This window comes from Dromaius novaehollandiae, chromosome 1 (genome assembly GCF_036370855.1).
Source record: "Dromaius novaehollandiae isolate bDroNov1 chromosome 1, bDroNov1.hap1, whole genome shotgun sequence".
Taxonomy (NCBI): Eukaryota; Metazoa; Chordata; class Aves; order Casuariiformes; family Dromaiidae; genus Dromaius; species Dromaius novaehollandiae.
Window position 1 is genome coordinate 77,406,901 of NC_088098.1, and position 21,526 is coordinate 77,428,426.

The following is a 21,526-nucleotide window of genomic DNA, read 5'->3' on the forward strand; positions in this document are numbered from 1 at the left end:
AATTTACAAACAAGTATGTATACTGTGCAGATTTATTTGGGTTAGAAATCTTGTTTGTTCGTGAGACTCCATCTTGGATGTGTAGTTTTTAAAACACTTCTCTGAATGAGCAAAAAGTGCATTTATGTAAAGAAAGGTGGAAAATATAACAAAATTTTGAGTGAATTAGGAAAAAAACTTTAACATGCCACAGATAATATGAATCTTATGATTTGTTTCAAAGAAGGCAGGCCATATTTGTCCCAAAACAATCTGAGCCTATTTTGTCCTTAGAGGTCTGTGGGCTCTCCAGTGTTCCAGTTCAGTCATTCCACAATGCAGGACATTGAACTGTCCTACTCATACTCCTTTGACAATTTCATGAGGTGGGTGGAAGAGAGAATGTATTTTGAGGTATGTTTTCAGGAAAGGTGCTAAAAACCTGTTAGCATAATGATGTCCTACTGCATTTGTAGTAAGAACTTCTTCTTCTTTTTTTCTTTTTTTCCATTGGTACCAAGGTTCTGCTGTTCCGCTGATGTGATGAAAACTGTCTCTGAGGTTTGATCAGTGTGCATGAGAGCAAAACTTGGGCTTTGAGATGTGTGAAACTTAAGGAAAACCCACATACTTTATATTCCAGTTATCACATTTAACTTCACAATCAAGAGAGTAGAAATCTTGTGATTCTGCAGTCACAGTGCTGTGAGAACTACATCTCCCTTGCTTCAAGCATGAAAGGCTGGGCTCATCTACAGGTAGCTGAATACAATATAGATGACCAAAGCTGAACTGGTCACACTGGGCTCCATTTACAGTCATAAGTAAGCCAGTATAAGTAGTAGCCTCTAGAGCATGACCTGTCCCATCCTAAGCTAGACAACTAAAACAGGTCTCTAAAAGTGCCTTTTTGTCTTCACTAATTATCAAGGGAGCTTGGAGGGACTCATTTGGCTACAGAATGAAATCTACTCTGTAATCATCGAAAGTTAGAGGAGATGAACCCACCATTGATATCCCCAATGACCATCAATTACAAAATTCTACTTCTCTGTCTGTCCCTAATATAGAGCATATACAGGCAAAAATAGGGTTGATAGTATTTGTTGTGACAGCTGATGCTGATGACTTGACCTCTTCTATTAAATAGATGACTCATCTACAGTTTGTTTTTAGATTGTCTAGGTTATGTGTATTTAAAGTCCTTTAAGGATTTTAACTCTGCAGTTCATTCATGACAGGGAAAAGGGAAGATATGTAGAACATAGGAAAAATCAAAAAGGAAACCAAAAGGTTTCCCAGACTCTGCCTTGACAAGCCAGGCAACATGTAAATATTCTCATCATCTCAGCTTCAGACAAATACTGGCTGGCAGTATGCTTTTCTTCAGTGTGAGGGATCTGTTCTCTAAAGGAACAGTAGGAATATTCAGGTGGTATTTCTAGCACCTGAGACTGCTACTGAGATTGAAATAGCTACATAGTGGGCCTGATGGGATTACTCTGCCTACCTGAGAAATGAGAAGGGAAGAAAGTGTATGCTTTCTGGTAGAAACTTCCTTGGAAATCCCACTTACAGTATCAGAAATCCATACTGAAACTCGGCAAATGACAGCTAGCATTCAGACCTCTATTTTTGAATAAACACCTGTTGGTAATTCATACTTGAACCATATCCTAGGTGCTGAGCTCTCCTTACTATTATTTCTGTGGTTTCAAAAATTTCCCCTTTTCCTCAGTGGTGTATGCTAGAGACTGGAGCACATCTCTCCACTGTCTCTCCAGAGACGTACCTCTCTTCAGGAAAAAAAAAAAAAAAGAGAAAAAAAACCCACACAGAAAAAGAAGAAAAAAAGAAGAAAAACACTGAACCTTCTTTCTTCCACACTAAAAGACCTTTGTCCCAAACCACATATGTAGATTTAAAACAGAAAATAATATGAAAGCACAGTGCTTCCTTTATAGCAGACCTTATGTGCCTTATGCAGCTTTCTGAGTTCCTGTGTCCATGGATTTATGATGTGCTCTACACTTTCCACATTCTCAGTGTTGTTTTCCCACATTTGAAGGAGAAATGATCAAGAGATTTGTGCTGGAGTGAAATTTATTCTGTCTTAAGCTGTGTAAAGGTTCCAAATTCACCACAGCATGGAAAATAGAAATGCTGTAAGCATCTTGGGCCTTTCCCAGGCATGCAGACACCGTGCCTTCTGTAGAAAAGAACATTACATTCTTGTAATTACTGTTCTTGTCAGAACTGCATTTGCTTCTAATAGATCAGGTAAATATGAGCTGAGCATATGTTACAATGCCCAGAGGATCATTTCTGCCTGGGAAAATAGCCCCCAACCCAATGAAGAGTTGCACTCCTCTGCTGGGTTGGGAGAATGGTTGGACTTTCTGAGTACTTAAGGTGAACTGCAGGTATGGATGACCAGGACTCCAAGGGGATCCTTTATTTGGGGGGAGGAGAACTGTATTTTTTTTTAACTCTTTAAAAAACATTTTAGGATTGTGGTAAATGGAGCAAAATATGTTCAGTTTCAGTAGTTTCATCAGGCACAGAAACCTGTGAGTGACCTTCAAAGCTCAGGTGCTGAACTCGCTCTCCTGCTCTGTGGATACTCTGGTAAGGCTCTGTATTGTAAGCCCTCACTTCCACAGCAGTTCCTAACAGTAGTATTGCCAAACTGTCCTCCATACTGCTTAGAAAGGGGTCATCTCACTGCCTCCTGGGTAACCTTGAGTATTATTTTGAAAAGTTGGTCATTGTAGTCATGGTCCAGTACTGCATATTGGGGAATACTCTAATTCCTCTGAAAAGCCTCTGTGGTTTGCCAACTACCCTTTCCATGAAACAAAACAAAACAAAAGAAAGCAAACCAAGTAAAAGTAAAGGACAATTTTATTCTTACTCCAAGATTAACAAAACAGACATACACAAATAAAAGGAAACCACACATACAATTACTCTTTCCTTAGATCAACTGTTAAGAAGCTAACAAACTCTCAAGACATTTATGTAGCTGGGATCAATCCTTATTCAAGATTCCTGTGCATTACATATATAGAAAGAAATCACAACTTGGTGAGGGGCTTCTCCTTATATATCCGTGTGCTCCTTGGGCAAGCAGTTCTAGCTTCAAAGGACTTTTGTAATTGATAACTTAATTAGGATGCCAATTTTTAACAGTGCTATTAAAAGATTACTGACCTCTCTTGTCTAATTTTAGAAATATCAATGTCTGTTTGGCATGGTTAGGTGGATCTATTTTCTGATCAGAGAATAAACATAACTTGCTAATGACTGTGCTAGTACTTAATGGGCTACAAATCTATTTATAGTTATGATGGAAATTTTCCTGCCTAGGATTGTCAAACATGTGCTAACATTCAGACATTTGTACATAACCAGCATACACAGAAGCCTATAATTTAAAGAAACATATACATTGATGACAATACTTCATTATCTTTTCTGTGTTTACATAATTTGTGCAGTTCATTATTATCTCTGTAATTCGGAGCAAACATGGCAGTAATCAATCAAATATGAGGTGAGAACTAGTCTGGGGAATAAATATGCCTTGCTTTGGCTTGGAGGGATATTGTGATTTGCAGCATAATATTTTTCCCATTCCATTCCTTTTCCATTTTGTTATTCTATAGGGATTTTTAGACTACAGCCACTGGCAGCTGCAGTGAAGAGCATTCAGTCTAATATAGGCTAGTCAGATTGTGGGCAAGTGCTAGGTAAGTGTCTTTTTGGCTACACACTCCATGGACAGAGTTGAAATCCTCTTAATCTACTCATCAGGAGAAGAATGAAGGATATAATAATTGCATGAGTATAGTGGAGACTGATGATATCAAATATTCATTTTTTTATTATTTTTATTCTAGCATGTTAAAGCTAATAAACTGTTCAGATAAGGAAGAAACTTTGATTCCAAATATTGGTTTAAGTTAAGTCAGCTTGTGATCATGCTAACTGATAACCATTTCTTACTGTGTCTCACTGAGCCCTAGAGTTTCTCTAGAACAGAAAAGAATCAGGAAGGATTAACCCAAGGCCTACAGCCCACTTGTATCCCACTCAATCACTGGGCTTCTGCATTTTACCTTATGGAACAGCTCATAATGTCAAAGGGAAAATACACAGTCCCATGAGCCTTGGTTGCTTTGATCCTTGCTAAATACATAGCTGTGCCAGGCCTTGCTAGAATTGCCAGTCAATTTAGACTCTGCTCTACTGCTTTTGAATTGAATAGCAGTATATTTCTCTATCCTGATCTTTTGCTTCCAAGCCCAGCAGAAGCTGCAGAGACAGCATATTTGGCTCTGTCAGGAAGGATGCTAGTGCTTTGTTTGGTTTGAATCTCTCACCTCACTCCCTAGTCAATGAGCAATCATCATGGCAGGCTCTGAAGGGAATTTTCTCGAGGTCTCCTTGAAGGAAATGATGCCAGTGACCTGGCAAGGGGCTTGGTCATGCCTCAGAAACCAACATGGCTCTACCATACCTACCCACAAAAAGATATAATAATATAAATGGTAAAATTAGGGTTGGAAATAAGTAGTGCAACGCTATGACCACAAATACAGCACAAAAGAAAACCAGAGAAACTGGCATGGTAACGAAATGTGCTGTGATCTTAGCAGAAGAAAAAGAGACCTTGGAACAACTCAGGAAGGTAAGATAAACTGGAAAAGCAAAATGTTGCATTGCAGTTGCGTTAGCAGTTATTCTAGTATCTTGCAGCAGATGGCACTGTGGAATTCCCATGGACCACTATGGTTTGTGAGAATGAAGCAGGAGTAATCTAAAAATCTGTCTTTTCCTCTTCAAGGGATGTGATCAAGGACATTAAGAATGAGAAACTAACCTAATTCAATAAAACTTCCCCAAACAAGTAAATGGAAAGCATGCAGTTAAACTAAAAAATAATAATTTAAAGGGGAGTAGCAGAAACTGAATAGAGAACGGGGTTTCTTGTCTATTATACGGGCACTAAAGACATTATATAGGTCTCAGTGACTTTTATGTGGTATTGAAAATGAATATATGGTAATTCAGGTCAAACCTTCAGGCACCAACAGAAATTGTCTGTCTTTTGTAACATAAGAAAACAGGAGAGGTAGAAAATCCTGGAGCACCTTCCAGTCACAGGGAACTTACTGCCTGTGCAAATTATATGGACTAATGTGATGGTCTTTCCTTGGAGTATGCATTGGAATGGTATTTTGATATTGCTGTATAATGTTGGTGGTTCTCTCAGTATGTGATGGTTTGTTCAAAGACCAAATTCCTTTGACCAGGAACAGGAAACACAGAAGCTTCCATGACTTGTGCTGAAAGAGAGTGGCCCGAAGATATGAACCAAAGATGTGATAGAAGATCTCAGACCGTAAGGTAAATAATGTATTCAGAATGCAGCATAAAAAAAGAAAGACCTTTTTTTGTTTTGACTGATTTTTGTATGGCTGAGGTGGGCAAAGTTGGACAAATCTACTATATGACTGGTCTCCATCTCCACCACAAAGCTGCATCCTTGAGCCGGTGTGGGCTCTGGAGTCCAGGGAAACTTGTCCTCTGAAAGACAGTAGGTCTTTCCAAAGCATATGTACACTTTATATACCTAAGGTAGAGCTGGCAGCACTACCTGTTGGTATTTATTTTGAATTTATTGAATTGTAGTAATTTGATCTGACATCTTCCACATTAAATGTCTGCTTCAATGCACATGATTATTTCTAAGTTTTATTGTATCCACAATGACTAGTAGCTATAGGGAATAAGGAAGCTGTGTTAGGTTGGATTTTTCACAATACCCAATGCCCTACTGAATGCCTTATTTTGGTATGTCATTGCAATAATTTCCCTTACAACTGTTCCTTTGTATGCATCAATGCTGTAATTGTCCATGCAAATTAAGGACACATAATTGCCTTGGCATTTTCAGAAACTATGTCTCAGTGCAGAATTTTATTTTGCCCATTATATTCAATCTGTTTTTAAAAGTCTATACAACAGGTTTTCCTCCAATGTCTATGAGAATTTTTTTGCAACTTAAGGTTTTGATTGTCATAAATTTTTCCCCACCTATGTTTATGGAATTAAATTGTCCCCTTAAAAAAAAAAAGAAGAAAGACATTCTTATTATGCTTCTAATTGGTTTAAGATCAGAGTTGATATGTTCACTAGTGTATGACAATGGAAAACATAATCTTTACCCCAAGGAACTTGGCATGTTAGAACAGAAAACATGACAGTTTTCTGTCCTGATGCATATGCAGAGGATTCCAGTTCTGATGAAAGGGGAGAGCTCTGTAAGAAAGCTCTGAGAACTTTTTTATCAGTCTTATGGTAAATGAATGAATTATTGTGGAAAAGCCTTGAGGGGTTAGAATTTTCAAAAGTGAATATTGATCAAGCATACTCCAGCTCCTGGCCACCTCACTTCTAGCACAAGAGGGTAAAGGACAAACTACAGGTCTCATGGCTTTAAGCTGCACTGGTGAAGCCCTGTCTGTCCCAGCTAAATATGAAAAAATGTAGGCCAGAAAACTCAGTGTCCCTTTGCAAAACTTTTCTTCTACTTGAACAAGTGCATTTGGAAAGGGACAAATAGCCTGATCATTGCTTTTTAAGGAAACTATCATCTGTCTGTCTGAAATCTCTCTCCATGCTGTAATAACTATTAACAGCATCTGTTACTGTAAACACTATTTTTCCATCTTAATTTCTCATTTGTTTATTTTGTATATATAGTAGTTCTGGGGTATAATTAGCTCTACTGTATCCTGAGATAGTCAGCCACTTTTTCATACTGGTTATGTGACCAGGCAATTGATGGAAAAATAGAAAGATTTCTTTCTCCTTCTTCTTCTTCTTCTTTTTTCTTTTCTTTTCTTTTCTTTTCTTTTCTTTTCTTTTCTTTTCTTTTCTTTTCTTTTCTTTTCTTTTTTTTTTTTAAGGAATGTTCACCACAGGACCAAGGGCAACTCCTCTGGCAAGTCTGCCTGTGTTTTCTGTGTATTTATTTAGCATCATTGTTTAGTGTTGAATTCTTTGATTAATTTTTAGAGACAGTAGCTTCAAAAAAAAAAAAAAAAAAGAAATTACACAGCTTCAAAAAGTGTGCGGGCAAATTCATGGCAGAAGAATCTAGTAATAATATTAAATACAAAACCAGAAAGTCCCTAAACTGCAAATTTCTGAAAGTTGAAAGAGTGTTCCAAGGAAGTATCACTGTATCTCTTTCTTACAATTTTCCTTGGGCATCTGCTTTTGGCCGGTGTTGGAGACAGGGTGCTGAGCCAAACAGATCTTCAGTCTGACTCATTACAGTTACAACAGTTTTATGGACACGTCCTGAGAAAGACATGACAAATGCAGGGATGCAGGCGAAGAGGTGCTTGTTCTGCTATAGATAACACACTTGTTCTCTTTCCTCTTCCCTCCCCCTCCCCTTTCCCTTTCTCTTTTTCTTTTCCTCTTTTTCTTTTTCTTGTTCTTTTTCTTTTTTCTTTTGCGTTTTGCTGTGAGAACCCATTTAGCCTCCATCATTGTCTTGCCAGAGCTGGCCTCTGCAAACTCAACCTAACTGCAAATGTTGTGGGGAAAGAGAAATCTCTCTATCCCTGGAGGAATTAAAGCTCTCAGTGAGAATTCCCTGGTCTGATCCTTTGTGTAACCACAGTGTTGTTGCTGAGCTCCTGCTCTCTATTAGCCTCCTGTGCAGTCTAGGGTTTAACTTGGCAGAACTCGAGGTTTCAGAGAAATTGGTTCAGCTCTTTAACCATCACGTTTACCAGCCCACATACAAAATCCCCAAATATCAAAAGTCACGGATACTTTGAAAGCACATGAAAATCCATGACTCACATGACAGCTGTGACAAAAATGCATCTTTCTTATTGCCCTTTTGTTTATGGTCTTTCAGCCAGTTTCCAGTCTGACAGTATAGAAGTTCAAGTCAATTTTGAAATAACTGAGTAAGGTTTTATGACAATATGTTGAATTCTTTGCTAAAATGTAGATGTTTTCTTCATCTGTGTTTCTTTATCTGTAGCTTTTCTTAAAAAACAAAATAAAAAACTATTGTTTACCTGAAAAGACTTTGTTTTTATATTTATTGTATTTATCTGTATTTAAACAAATTCTCTTTGCACAAGTCTGTTGGTTCAGGCCTTTTTTCAATATATTTTCACTCTCTTTCTTTTAAATCCACTAATAAGAAATGCCAACTACTGCTATTAAGGGAGAAGTCTTTGATTAATTGTATGACAGTGAATTAAAAGAAAATTGCAAAGGCTGTCAAAAATTGTTAAAAGTTTGAGATACAGATGAACTGTTCAGTTCATGAACATACTTAACAGTCAACCATTTTGAGATCCCACCCAGTCATTGAATGGGCACTTTAATTTGATGTAAATCTATGCAGCTGCCAAAAGGGTATTCCTGCCTTCCTCTCCATCCCACCATTGACTTCTCTTTTCCATCAAGTGTCTTGTGCTGGCGCTGACACTGATCTTTTGGCCTGATTGTTTTAATAAATGCTGCATAAATGCCAGCACTGAAATGAGGAAAGTGGCAAGAACAAGTAGCTGAGCATGGGCAAGATCATTCTTCTGGCATGGAAAAGCCCAGCATCTAACTAAAGTGAGCAGATAACCACGGCCAGAGTCCTTGGATCTTCCATCCAGCTTCATATGCTGAGCAGTTTATCTAGATGGTTGGTACTTCAGCAGGGGGTGGCTGAGCAGGGTTGTATATGGAAGAGGCAGTCTTTAAAAAAAGAGTGGGACCCAGCCTTGTAGGACCTGTGTCAAGCTAGATCAAAGCTGGAGTCTCCAATTTCTCCAGCAGACAGAAAGTAGCTGTGGAATATATACAGCACAAACATGCTGTGCTTCTGTAATATTGCCATCACCAAACCAAGCGATTTACTGATATCTGCATTTAATTAGATGCTTAAATGGCTGACAAAAGGCAATCCAAAGCATTATTTAGACAATACTCCAAGCCAGACAAGGCCAGTTGCAACTGCAATCTGGAAAGTGGATGATGACAGAAAGTGAAGGCCTCTCATCTGGTAATCTGGCATGTGCACATGTTGTACTAGGAAGTTGTAACTGTGGATCATAGCTTTCTCTCCGTCATTCTCTCTGACTTCTGCTAACTGCTCTGATAACTGTACACCTGACAAGACAAAGGGGTAGAGGCCTCTTGTCAGGTTTATCAGCCAAAAGAAAGCAAGGCCTACCATCTCCTGGTCAGCAGTCTGTGAAGAAAAGAAGGCATGTCCAGACACCGGTGCTACTTTGTGACTCAACAGAAAAACAGAAGGACTGCTGCAGCTTGAACCAAACAGAAATGCAGTCTCTCACAAAGGAAGAATGAAACATGTCCCCTTGTAGTGACTCAGAGTCTTTCCACCAGCATCATCTCCAGTTTGGTCTAACACCTTTTATTTTGGACTCCTCATCTGAAAGCACCAAGACAACTAGATCTTGGGGGAAAAAAGAAAAAAAAAGAGTTAGATGTACTGGGCATACAAATGGCACTGCAGCCCAAAGTGTTTTAGAAGCTTCGCTTAGCTGCCTCTCTCTCACGCAAACCCATATATAAAAAAATTACAGGATGGATAGTCAAATGAAAGCCTACAGGCTCTTGTGAGATATGTCATCTAGGGAGCGAGAAATCATCCAAGCCTGTAGAGGATTAAATTATTCTGTTGGAGCTCAGTCTTAATAAGAATAGCAATCATCATGATCATTCGCTGACATGGGACACTGTTGGTTAGTAATATCTCGTGAATAGGGGCATAAAAGGCAATTGTGCCTGTGTAGCAATGAACATAGTCTATGGCAAGCTTTCAGGAAAGCAAGTGACAGAATCCATCTGGATGAACTTATTGATTAAAATGAGAAGACTCTAGAAACTGTAAAAGCTGCTTTCCATTTAAAGGGAAAGACTTGAAACCAGGGAGTATTCAGCAGGAAACAAATCAGGAACCAAACTTCTTATTCCTGAAATATCTACTAGCCTCTAGATGCTGAGGATGCTTTTCTGAGCACTTGTAGTTTTGTTCAAATTGTGTTGAAATTGTGTTTCCTGAGTGCTAATTGACAAGGTTCTTCCTTCCTTCCTCTTTTTAAAATAACACTATTCAATTTTTTTCCCAGTCTTACATTTCCTAATTACTTCAAAGTATAGATATTAACAATTCAATATGTTCACTAGCTAATTTGTTTTACAATCAATAATAGCTGCTGTGCGGTGCCTTTGAGGAAAAGGTGATGGGTATGTTTTCTAGTTATTTCTGTATTTACATCTGCTTTTTGCTATGGCTTGCAAATTTACCATTTACTTGTCCTTCTATTCCTTATTAAAGAGTGATTTGAAACGCTGTTTTAGAGTTGTAGTACCTCAGTTTCATCTCCAATAGTAATACTTCTTAACTTCTGGTTTTAGAATTTACTCACTTCCTTTTTTGGGTCTACATAGTTTTGTTTTTCTTACGACTTTTTCTTCTCATCTTGTATCTTGACTGAATGTTGTTATCTGCAAGTGAAATGAAGGCAATATGCAGCTTCTCTGCTTCCATTGCAGTGTTATTTTAGAGTCCCATCTTTGAGCAATCCCTCCTGAAGCTCTATTGGCTGTTTTCTCGTTTTGACTTCTTTTTCAGAGGAATTGTAACCTGTTGGGCCTTAATTATAGTGACTCCAAGATTCTCCAGCTGTCTTGGATTTTACTATTTCCTCTTGCTATATTTCTTCCATTACTCCACCTCTTCTTCGCCTCCAACGCTTCTGCTCTTCTTCTGATGAACTGAATTAAAACTTTCACTTGCAGAAATTATGGTGTGCAGCTGTGCACACCATTTGCTGATTCCAGATTATTCCCCTCTGTTTATGCTTTCCACACAGATTGTTGCTGCCACTGGAAAAAACAAATTAAATAAAACTGGAACTCAACTTGCTGGTGAGACTTGCAGTAAACAAGCTGGGGGATGTTAGAGCTGTGTGATAGCATTAAGAAAATGAAATTAAATAAAAAGTCCAGCTGCACTGAACCACTTAAATGCTTAGGAAGTATCATGGAGGTGAGGCATCCCATAGGGGGATGACTGTGCATTGATTTTTATTAAGTCTAATAAGCTTTACTGTCTTTTTCCAGGTTAGGGAGCTAACAGGTTGACTTGGAGGCCCTAGGAAGGATAACTTTTTTTTCTAAAAGGCTGTTTTTTTCTAGTGAGCAATTTATTTCTCCTCTGCTATTCTCAGCAAGCCATTTTGCTTGCTTATTAGTTAAGGAGTATGGAGAACAAGGGGAAACATTCCCTACTTGGTGTTAAGATATATATGTGGGTCTGCTGAGATATGTCAAGGCTGGAACCTAACTGGCAAAATGTTGAGTATCTTCCAAAGTGTGTTGCCAGCTGCATGTGAATATGCATCCCTGAAATGCTAGCGTTTGGCAGCTCTCGAGATCTGCAAATATTAAAGTATTCATTCCTGGATCTACCTGTATGTTTATAACTTGCCTCCCCCAACTATATGAGAGAGTCCAAAACCAAAGAATCCCCAAATACCCTTTATATGCTCTCTGGCTCTCACTCCCACACACACTCGTACGTGCATGTGCATGTATGCATAGTTATTAGTCAAAAATACATGCAGGCATACACTAAAAACAAGGCAGAAAGGCAAAATTGCTGCTGAAGGAACATCATTTGCAAGATGCAGTGTTTACAGCTTTGTGTTTGTGCTTTTATTTGATAGCAGATATTTCACTTTTCTCCTGCTTTTATAAGGTATTCTGTGTTGAATATGAAGTTACCAGAGACTCACGGAGCACAGTGGGGTGAATTAAGGGCATAGCAGAAAATAGTCAGAGAGAGAGAGAGACTATGGGGTGGAAAGGAAGCTACAGGCTAAAGAGGGGGCCTCTAAATGGCAGAAAAACTTGTGTAGCTTTTTGGATTCTTATTCCAAATGAACTTGCAAACCTCTTCTATTGCAGGTCCAGCCAAGTGATTTCAGCCATTGCAAGTGATGATTGCTGTGCATACCTCTGTCGCAGAGGCAGCAGGCATTGCTGGAGAAAAACATTGGATTTAGCAGCTGTCAGGAGGCGGAGTGGAAAGAGCAGAAAATGACCCCCTGTGTTCAAAAGGCATGATGTTTCTTGCCTTGTCCCCTCGCCCCCACCACACTTCCTCCCTCCTACACCTGCATTAATAGAGTGAATAAGGATTTCAAGCTATGCATTTCTTGGAAATTCTCAGGATGGAGAGTCAGCGGCACTGTAACCAATTTGCAGCTCTCCTTTTAGGAAAGAATTCCTTTCGCTGTGTACAGCACTGTGGCATCAAACCCTCACTGCCAGCTGAGGCAGAGATCAAGCATTTGCAGCCTTGAGTTAGCTTTTCCCTGGTGCTGTAAAAAGCAGTATTTCTAAAAGCCAAATGATATTATATATGTACGATATAATATAACTTTGTTTTTTTAAAAAAGCTTCTATTCAATGTGGCATGGAGTTGGGAGGCTCTGAGCAGGCCAGGACACTTCACAGTTAGACTGAAGCCTGTAAACATGTAAGTATATACAGTAGATAAAAGTTTGAGATTCTTTGGAGGTAAACCTGGTCAGACTTCAAGCTTTTGATGTGGATACGGCCTCATCTCATGTCTTGGTTCTGCAGCCAGTGCCTCCAAGTTCCAGTAAAGTCTGAACGGAGATGCAGTCTCTTCTCTCTCCCTTTTGGTCCCCCCCCCCTCCCCCCCCCCCCAACACACACACCTCAAACGGGGGACTGGTGCACTGGAGGTCTTGCTTGCCTCTGAGTCATTCTACTTTTCTGTCACAGTGACCTCCAGTGGTTCTCTTCATTTATATCCTGTATGCTGTCCTTTTAAAGACGCTGGGTTAATTCTCCCCCTATCCCTTATTTTTTTCTTAACAGAAATCTATTGAAGGGAAGAAATGAGAACACATCAGTTTTTTAATGAAATTATTGTCCTTGGTGCTCATATGGGCACTGAATTCCTTCTCGCTGAGCATGCAGGAAAGGCATGCATCTGTGAGGCTGGGGAAATAATTAGTTGGTGAAATAGAACCATCATTTGTGACTATTAAATGAATGAGTAAAACTGCTCTGAGACCTGTCAAAATGTTCACATAGAAAAATCAGACTGCTTAAGGGGGGGGGGGGGGTGAGAGTCGTGGAAAAACTGATTTGCTAAAGTTTGAAGCAGGTCAGGGAGGACCAGGGGGAGGGGAAGGGACTAACTTCGTCTCTGAGGTGGTCCCACTTTCAAGAACTTTGTGAGCCCTCTTTCTGGAAGTGGTTCTCTTTATACATTCAGACTTGGCTGGCAGCGGTCACCTTGCTTGGCCTTCCCTTATTTAAAGAAACAGCTGCATATGTCAGTGTTTTTGTTGCTATTTCTTTGTACCTTGTGCCAGAAGCTCTGAAGCTATAAGCCTGCTCACCTTCTATGTACAGCATATAAATCTGTACTCTAAAGAGGGCTGATGAGACAAGACCTGGAGGATGGGAATTAAAGAGAAAAGCTAGAACTGAGACACCTCTGTATGTGTAGAGGACACAGATTGGTATAGATTGAAAGTGGAATTGTGTTGGAAATGCACCACAAACTCCAACAGCTCTCTGAGAATATTTTTTACACAGGCAAAGCTACCAGTGAATTCCAATGGAAGGTTTGCCTGATGAAGAGCAGTTGAATATAGCCCTAGTGCATCCCTCTCCTTCTCCCTCCAAACCTACCAAAAGACATCAAAACTGAAAATGAATTGCTACATCCTATAGCCCTTCCAATAGTTGTACGCAGTCTGAAGACAGCTTTGTTCCTTGTGGTACCTAATTTCACCAAATTCAACAAAAGTAGAAGCTTGTGTGTTAAAAAAAAATGTCCATGAACGAATTCCTAGTCTGTTGTTGAAAACTGTATCAGGATACTTAATACATACATTTTATTGCTTGGAAATATCAGTAGCCTTCCCTTTTGTTCTGCCATCACTGTGCATCTGATCTGCTGAGAGATATTCCTGGCTCTTGCTAGCATTGCTCAGTGGCAGAAGGGAAAATGGTGGTGAAATGCAGGACTGCTCCCTAGAAGCTGGTGTGAGATCAACCTCTGGTTTGTGTGTCAGCTATTAATAATTTTTTTCCAATTGCACGAAGAGGCTGCCCTCAGACAAGCCGAATACATCTGTGTGTGTGAGTATGCATGATGACTGGGTGCATGCAATCTGCAGCAGGACATCCCATGTGTGTGCTGCACCCTCAGGGATCGCTCCTGTTAACATCAACAAAAGCTCAGCCCGTTGTTTATAGTGAGCCCAGACAAGCATTCCTTTCACCATACCTAACAGACATTGTGTATAGCACTGTAGATTGTTTCATATAATTCTACCTGGACTCTGATGAAAATCACATCACAGACCACTCTTTTCCAGCTTTAGGCGACTTGCCAACATTACTCTCTTTCCTCTTAACATGTTAAAATCACCTAGGATGAGCAGCACATTTTCCTGAGGTCTTTTTTCAAAGAATTTTAACTAGATCCTTGTAGTTGTTTTTCATTATGTGTGCATATGTTATTACTATAATATTGTTTAAATAATGACATGCACAGCAAATTGTTCATGTAAGTGTGTTCTAAATTTACTGGTGATTTTGGACTGTGAGACTAACTCTTGTTTTGTCTGTCTCTGCTGGTCTCTGACGGCTTGCTTTTTTTGTAAGTGTAACTATTAATGGTCCCAGTAGGTTGATCTTTGTCTGATAAAAGCATCTCTTAAATGGATTAAATATAAATGACAGATCATCTGTTGTTAGAGCAGCTCTTAACTTGAACTATTTACCCAATGTCATCTTATCATTATTTGAGTAACTCAAATGCAGTCACAGTGATTGTGCTATGTTTATTTTAAGTTTTTGTTCACTTTCTCTGCCAATAGTGAGCCTCTGAAACTGAGCAAAGCCAAGAGCTCTGGATCTGCTTAGCCCTACCATTGTACACAGTCCCAATGTGAGAATAAGTGCAACGTAAAAAAACCTTTAATTGATGTCAGCTGCATTTCATTAACGTAGATAGCATTTTCTATATCTTCTTTCATGATTTGGTGTTTTGAATATAAATGAAACTACTCTGGTCTGTAAGGAACTCCCTTCAGCCATCGCACAACAGCTAGGCTACTTGAGAAAAGGCCTTTTATAGAACACCCTTTGTGTATCATTCACACTTAAAAAATCAACCAAACAAACAAACAGTATTTTTGTCAAGTTTTTGTGCTGATGCCAGTTTCTCATGGCAGCTCAATTGGAACTGACTGTCATCCAGCTTATTGCCAGTAATGCCCTCCTATGCTGCTTGGTTATACTGAAAGATGCCCCTTCAGATCTTCCCAGCTGCTGCTGGTGACTCTGCACCTACTCCTCTCAGTGGTACCACAGCTTTGCAGTGAGTGCATCGCTGTGCCTTTGCTGCATGCAATGGGCAGGTGCTATATCCAGAGTGTCAGCAAACGTAGGATCTATCTGTGATGATGCCTGCAATACCAAGAGCTCATGCATGTGAACAGTCCCTATGTGGTCAAAGAGACCATGTAATCCTTGCTTGCTTAACAATAGTAAGCAATCATGTGAGACTTATACTGGTTTATTAAACTCAAACTGCTTGACCCTAAAAAACAAGCATGTCAAGTCAAGGTATGTCCAAGTTAGCTACTTCCATAGCTACTGACTTACAAGGAGATTCGTCATTCATCTCTTGAATTTTTGTATGCATGAGTGGAATGTCATCACTATGTAGTGAGAAGACCCATCTATTTTCCCAAAAGCGTGATAAGCCCAATTTATCTTAAGAAAAATTTATTAAGAAGTCTATATGCTTTCCTGCTAAATCTCTGGGTTATTACTGAAACAGAAAATAGAGCAATGCAAGAAGTGGAAAGAAAAAAAATCTATTTACAGACATTTTTTACCTGCTGGTATTGAAAGCTGTAGACATTTTAAGTGAGTACAATAAAACACCAGATCTTTCCTGTTTTGTCTCAGAATTGAAAAAGCAGACTGCCCTGATAGCCTGAATTAGGAATTACTCGATGGCTTTCCATCATCACTCCTGTGAGCTCAGCCTGGATCAGAGGAGCCTTGGGGCAGTTCATAGTTCACATTGGGGGCTGATCAGGTCTCAGGACTGAGCCTTTGACAAAGTGGTGTACAGCCATTTTTCCTTATTTTTTCTTATTATTATTAGGAAAAAACCTGATCTTACTGGGAACAGAGTTCAGCTGCAGTCAATGATTTACTCTGACATGTTTGTGTGTTTCCGTGTCCTTTCAACTACAAGAGGATAAAAGAAGGAAAGACTAAGCAGGGTAAGTTTCTTAACACAGTTATAGTGACTAACAGTCTGAAAACTTGAAATATATCAAAGTGGCTCTTCTTCACTCCTCCGTGTGGTGACAAAACGGAAAATGTGGATACATACTGGAAAATTCAGCCTACAAGGCAGGAATTTTTTCCTTATGTCTTGCCCTAGTTTTCTGTTTAAGAGAGGCAGATCTTATAAAACGTAATTCTAGCAGCAGTAATCCACATAAACACCCCCCACCCCAACATGCTTGTACATGCACATTCATAGTAAGAAGGGTTCATTCCAATATTTTGCTGCTAATGAAGGATTTTCATTAGTGCATACATAGAACTTACCCTGAAGTTGTCACTGGGCAAAAATATCTTCAATTTTTCTGAACTTTTGCTTAATGGAAACCTGCCCACAATACATAGAATTGCCTTAACCATGCCTTCTAAAATGCAAATGTGTACTCTAGTGTAGCAGTGTGTTCTGTAAGTTGCAGAGGTACTCACCTGCCTTGTCAGAGTACAGGATCCAGCCCTTGGAAAAGGACAGCCCATGGCATATGCATTGGAAACCATTCTGTTGGATCACTAACTCATTTGGAAGGAGGGGCATGGAGAAGGTTAGATCATAGATATTTTCCACAGTAAATTAATTAACATTAACTATAGGAAAAAATTATTTTAGTTGTGAGTAGAAGAGTCCAGGAAACTGATTAAAAGAGAGGACTCTGGGGGGTATATTTTCAAAGAACTGTGTGGGAAGTTCTATGCATAACTTCCACTGGAGTCAATGTCTAGAGAGGCATCTTGGTGGATGGGTGATGAGAGACTGTCTTTCAGCATGGTCATCTCTGCACTTTACAGTAATGCTATGCCCTTCCACAACAACCTTTCAGTGGTAGATCTCAGAACATTTTAGAAATGTGGGCAGGTCTGACTTTGTTTTGAATAATAACTGGAATGAAGAAGTAAAGTGACTTGCCCAAGATGTTGCAGTGTTGCTCGTGTCAGAATTGGGGGAGAATAGGAGTGCCTCTTCCCATGTTTGTTCAGGAAGCCCTTAATCAACTTGAGCAATGGTCTCAGTACTCTGATGGTCTCTGTGTACTCTGTAATGAGTATATGGTTCACACGACCTGATTCCTCATGCTGATGGTTTCCATTTCATAATGGGGTGATGGTATGATGCTTGAAAGGTAGTTTGTGCTGCTTCTACTTGTGTTGTATCTATTCTGCAATTAAATAAAGACCTTCAGTCTCCAGAGGTATTATTCCAGAACCTTTCCTCAGCACGATATTACAACCAAAACCAAAAAGTTTTAAACTTTCAAATACTGTAACTAAATACAGATAACATTCCCCTACTTTCTGAATTACTGCAAGACAGTGAAGTTCTCTGTGGTGGCTCAGGAGAGCACAGGCTTTTACTTCTAGGGGAACATACATGCTTACTATACTGCAGGTGCGTTGTATTGGGAACAGTGTTGTCTGCATGTCAAGACTGTGAATGCCTAAAACTAAGCCAAATAGTTCCTGTGCTTGAAATTCCTTCCTTGAGAGCATGGAGCTTCAGTCATTCCATGTTATAGACATAAACTATGTTGGCCTTTCTATGTGTGTATCTTGACTGCCAAATGAATGTCTTTTTATTTACAAAGGATCATGAAACAAACTCTGCAAGTGGAACTCTACTGCTACTGAACTGCTACTGCCAAGTGCACAGACCTTGAAAAGGGTCCGTTATTGAGGTCCAGCAACAGGGTAGTTGCTGTGAAGAACTGTCGTCATCTGGTGTTTCTTAACAACTTTTAAACACTGTAGTAAGCGCGGTGATTACTTTAGGACCAGAACACCTATCCGGTGCCAAGTATGGGTTCCCCTTTGAGGTGTTGGTCTACCTTGAAATGGGCTGTTACAATGTTTCTGAATGTGTCAGCTGGAGCTGCGAGGCAGGAGGACTTCACAGTGCTTTTCCAAGGCAGTTGCCTATCTCTTTGTATGACAACCTGATGTCATTTTTTTTGAAATTCTGCCTCACTTTGAACCTCTCCATACGAAAATTTGCAAGCCGTCTTCTGGAAAATTTCAGCCAAAACAGTCCTATCATTTTTAAAAGCAAAATAAAACAAAAAAAAGGAGATATTGTTTTGACCACATCAGAAACATTCTGGAAATTCTTCTGAGAAGCTTTAGCACCTCTGTGACTTGGGAAAGAAAATGGAAATTTGGAAGGATATGCCCTCTCCATTGAGAAAGCTCTTTTATCACCTCGAAGAAAACCTGGCCACATTGTAATCCTCTGAAATACCACACTCCTTCAATGGAGGCTCTTTTATTGTTTTATCAGGAAATACATCCATCACTGAGCAAGATCACACTGTCGTGCATAACTGGACTATAAATGCACATGCCTTACCAAACGACCAAACCTATCCCAACACCTTTCAGCTCCCGTGTCCTGCTAGGTTATGCATCTGCTCTGCTATCTGAGCAGGCTCATGCACAAAGGCTATAAGGGTGGAGCCCAGCTTTCCTGGTAATGCCTGCCTAGCCAGGAGTTTGGGGAAAGGAATGTTAGTAGCGCTGTACATAGCAACTGCAAGGAGGAAGACTTCTCGCTGTGCTCTGGCTTGTTCTCTTGCTGGCAGGTGGGTAGAGTGCAGAAGGAGGCTAGTGTGAATGCTGAGAGAAGATGATAACCAAGTAGGAGAAAAGCTGGGATGAAGAGTTTGGAGAAAGACAAAAGCAGTGCCTGTGAGCCAGTTTGGGGAGGAGAGACTTGTTGGGCCAGGAGGCTGGCAAAGGACACTGAAGCTGGTAAAGCAGGGCAAAAAGAAGGAAAGCTGGAGTGTGGCCGGGGATGGTGAGGACCAGGAGAAGCAGAGCTCAAAGGACTTTGGGTATGGAGAGAGAAGGAGGAGGAGAGAAACCATGGCAAGAATGGTGAGAGTAGAGAAAGTAAACCAAAGAGAGGGAAGAGAGGCTCACTTTGGATGAAATGTCAAGAGCTGGATTTGCTTTTGATGGAGAAGAAGGACTGAAGCAGAGATGGGGAGCCGGAGGTGGAGAGAAAACGTGGGGAGAGAGAGGGAAGAGAAAATAGGTGGGTGAAATAGGAACAGTAACATGTGATCATGTCTTCTTAGCCCTGACTGTAATGTGTAAGCAGAGAGGTCAGATGTCCATTTTAAGTGTGCTTAGGTATGCACATGTGCAACATACAACATTAAGTGTGCAGACATGCACTAGTGTAAAGTGCAGGCCTTACATCTTTCAAGATGTCATACAATGCAAAAGTTGAAATTCTAGCACCAACTTTTTCTCCAATGGAACGAACATACCTTACATTTGATGTGTGATGTGATGTATATAAGAAAATATCAGGATAAATCCAGATTAGTGCAGGGTCTCTGAGACATCTTACAGATCAAGTTATATAGTTGGGCTTGAACTCTCTGGGAAATTGATTTCTCTGGAACATTTTTGTCTCCCACAGTTAGAAAGACAAAGCTGATGTAGCTTGTCTCAGAAATAAAGGTTTTCAGGATTTATTTGCCTGCAAACTGGGAGCTCAAAAAACTTGCATTCAGCTTTGCAGAGTAAAATCCAACAGTCTACAGCATTGTCTTTCAAACCATAGTCTGTTAACTACAGGATCCATAGATAGCTTTTATGAAGCCTGTAATGTTCTATAAGAAAAACAGGACTGTTGCTTAAATTTGCTATAATAGCAAACTTTATAAAAGCCTGTAAATGGGAAAATAATTGCAAGCCCTTAATGGACAGTATACAGATCTGGGGGAAACTGGAGGCACTTCAGAACTGGGCCTTATTTTATTAAGTGGCCAATTTTATAGAGCCAAGGGTTAACATTTGGGTATGTGCTTTTGTCTTATGCTCCCTGTGCTTCTTTCTGCCAAGAATCATTCTTTTTGATTAAGATAAACTGCCTCTGCCCATTGCAGCTTTAGATTTTTGTTCCAGTTGGGATATACTGGTAATCCTGAGACACAAAATCATCTTCTGAATGTATTGCAGTTAACTTCAGTTGTACAAATCCAAGAACTAACTGAATACTATAAATAGGCAGGATGTACAAGGAGGCCAAGTTAAAAATGTGCAGCAACTATGGCTTTTTCTTTAATGCAACCCTGAAGTTGTGCTACATTTTGTCACATACAGCTTTTTTGATCTGAAAAGGAAACAAAGAATGCACGTGCTTGGTGCTTGGTGCTCGGTGGTTGTAATAACTAACTGGACATAATGAAGCATTGAATTTCACACTTCAGAGAAGTGGATGAGGGAGGTTTTCTCAAATTTTGTTGCTTCAAATGTTTTCTTGGAGGTAGTTCTCTGCAAGATTGGGTAGAGAGAACAGAAAGACATCTGTTTCATATCATATGATGGCTGTATTTGGCAATGGAAAAGGATGGCACTTTAAAAAAAGGAACGAAGAATGAAAAGAGAAGCTTGGCAACTACAGAATGGAGCAACAATTACAAGAATTGTCTTAAAATTCCCAGGATTCATAACGTATTTTTCCATGCATGCATTTTTCTAATGTTGCTGATGTTGAAGGGGGGGGGGGGGGGGAATTCTGTAGGACTTTACCAGGTACAGATATCTTTGTAAAATAACCTCCTTTCCTCAGATTGCCCCCAACCCTTAGGTGGGGGGTAGTGTTAATTGTGTTCATATGTGGGCAGTAGTCAAGGAGAATATGTGTCAGGACAGAGGGTAGGAAGCAGGGCTCATGTTCACTTTAAAAGAATGGTAGGAGATCATAACTTTCTTCTGTTATTTTCTGCAGCTATTGGCTATTAAATAATGAAGATAGCCTCCTGCTTAACTGCCATTAACTGTGTGTGTAAGGGCAGAATTAAAATTAATGCAGATGTTTTTCAGAAACAGAGCAATACGATGCATCTTGGGGGTGAGAGAGGGGAAAGGCAAATCACGCAATGTAACAGTGCCTATTGGTACCTATTGCAATTTCTGATTTTTTTTCTCCTTATGTATTCACCCAATAAATGTTCTCTTTTTTTTTTCTCACTTTAACATAAGGTGACCCCAAAGTACAAAGAGCTGAGACTCTCCACTTATACGGTAGACGTTTTTGTCTCCTAGTGAAGTTGGTGGGAGC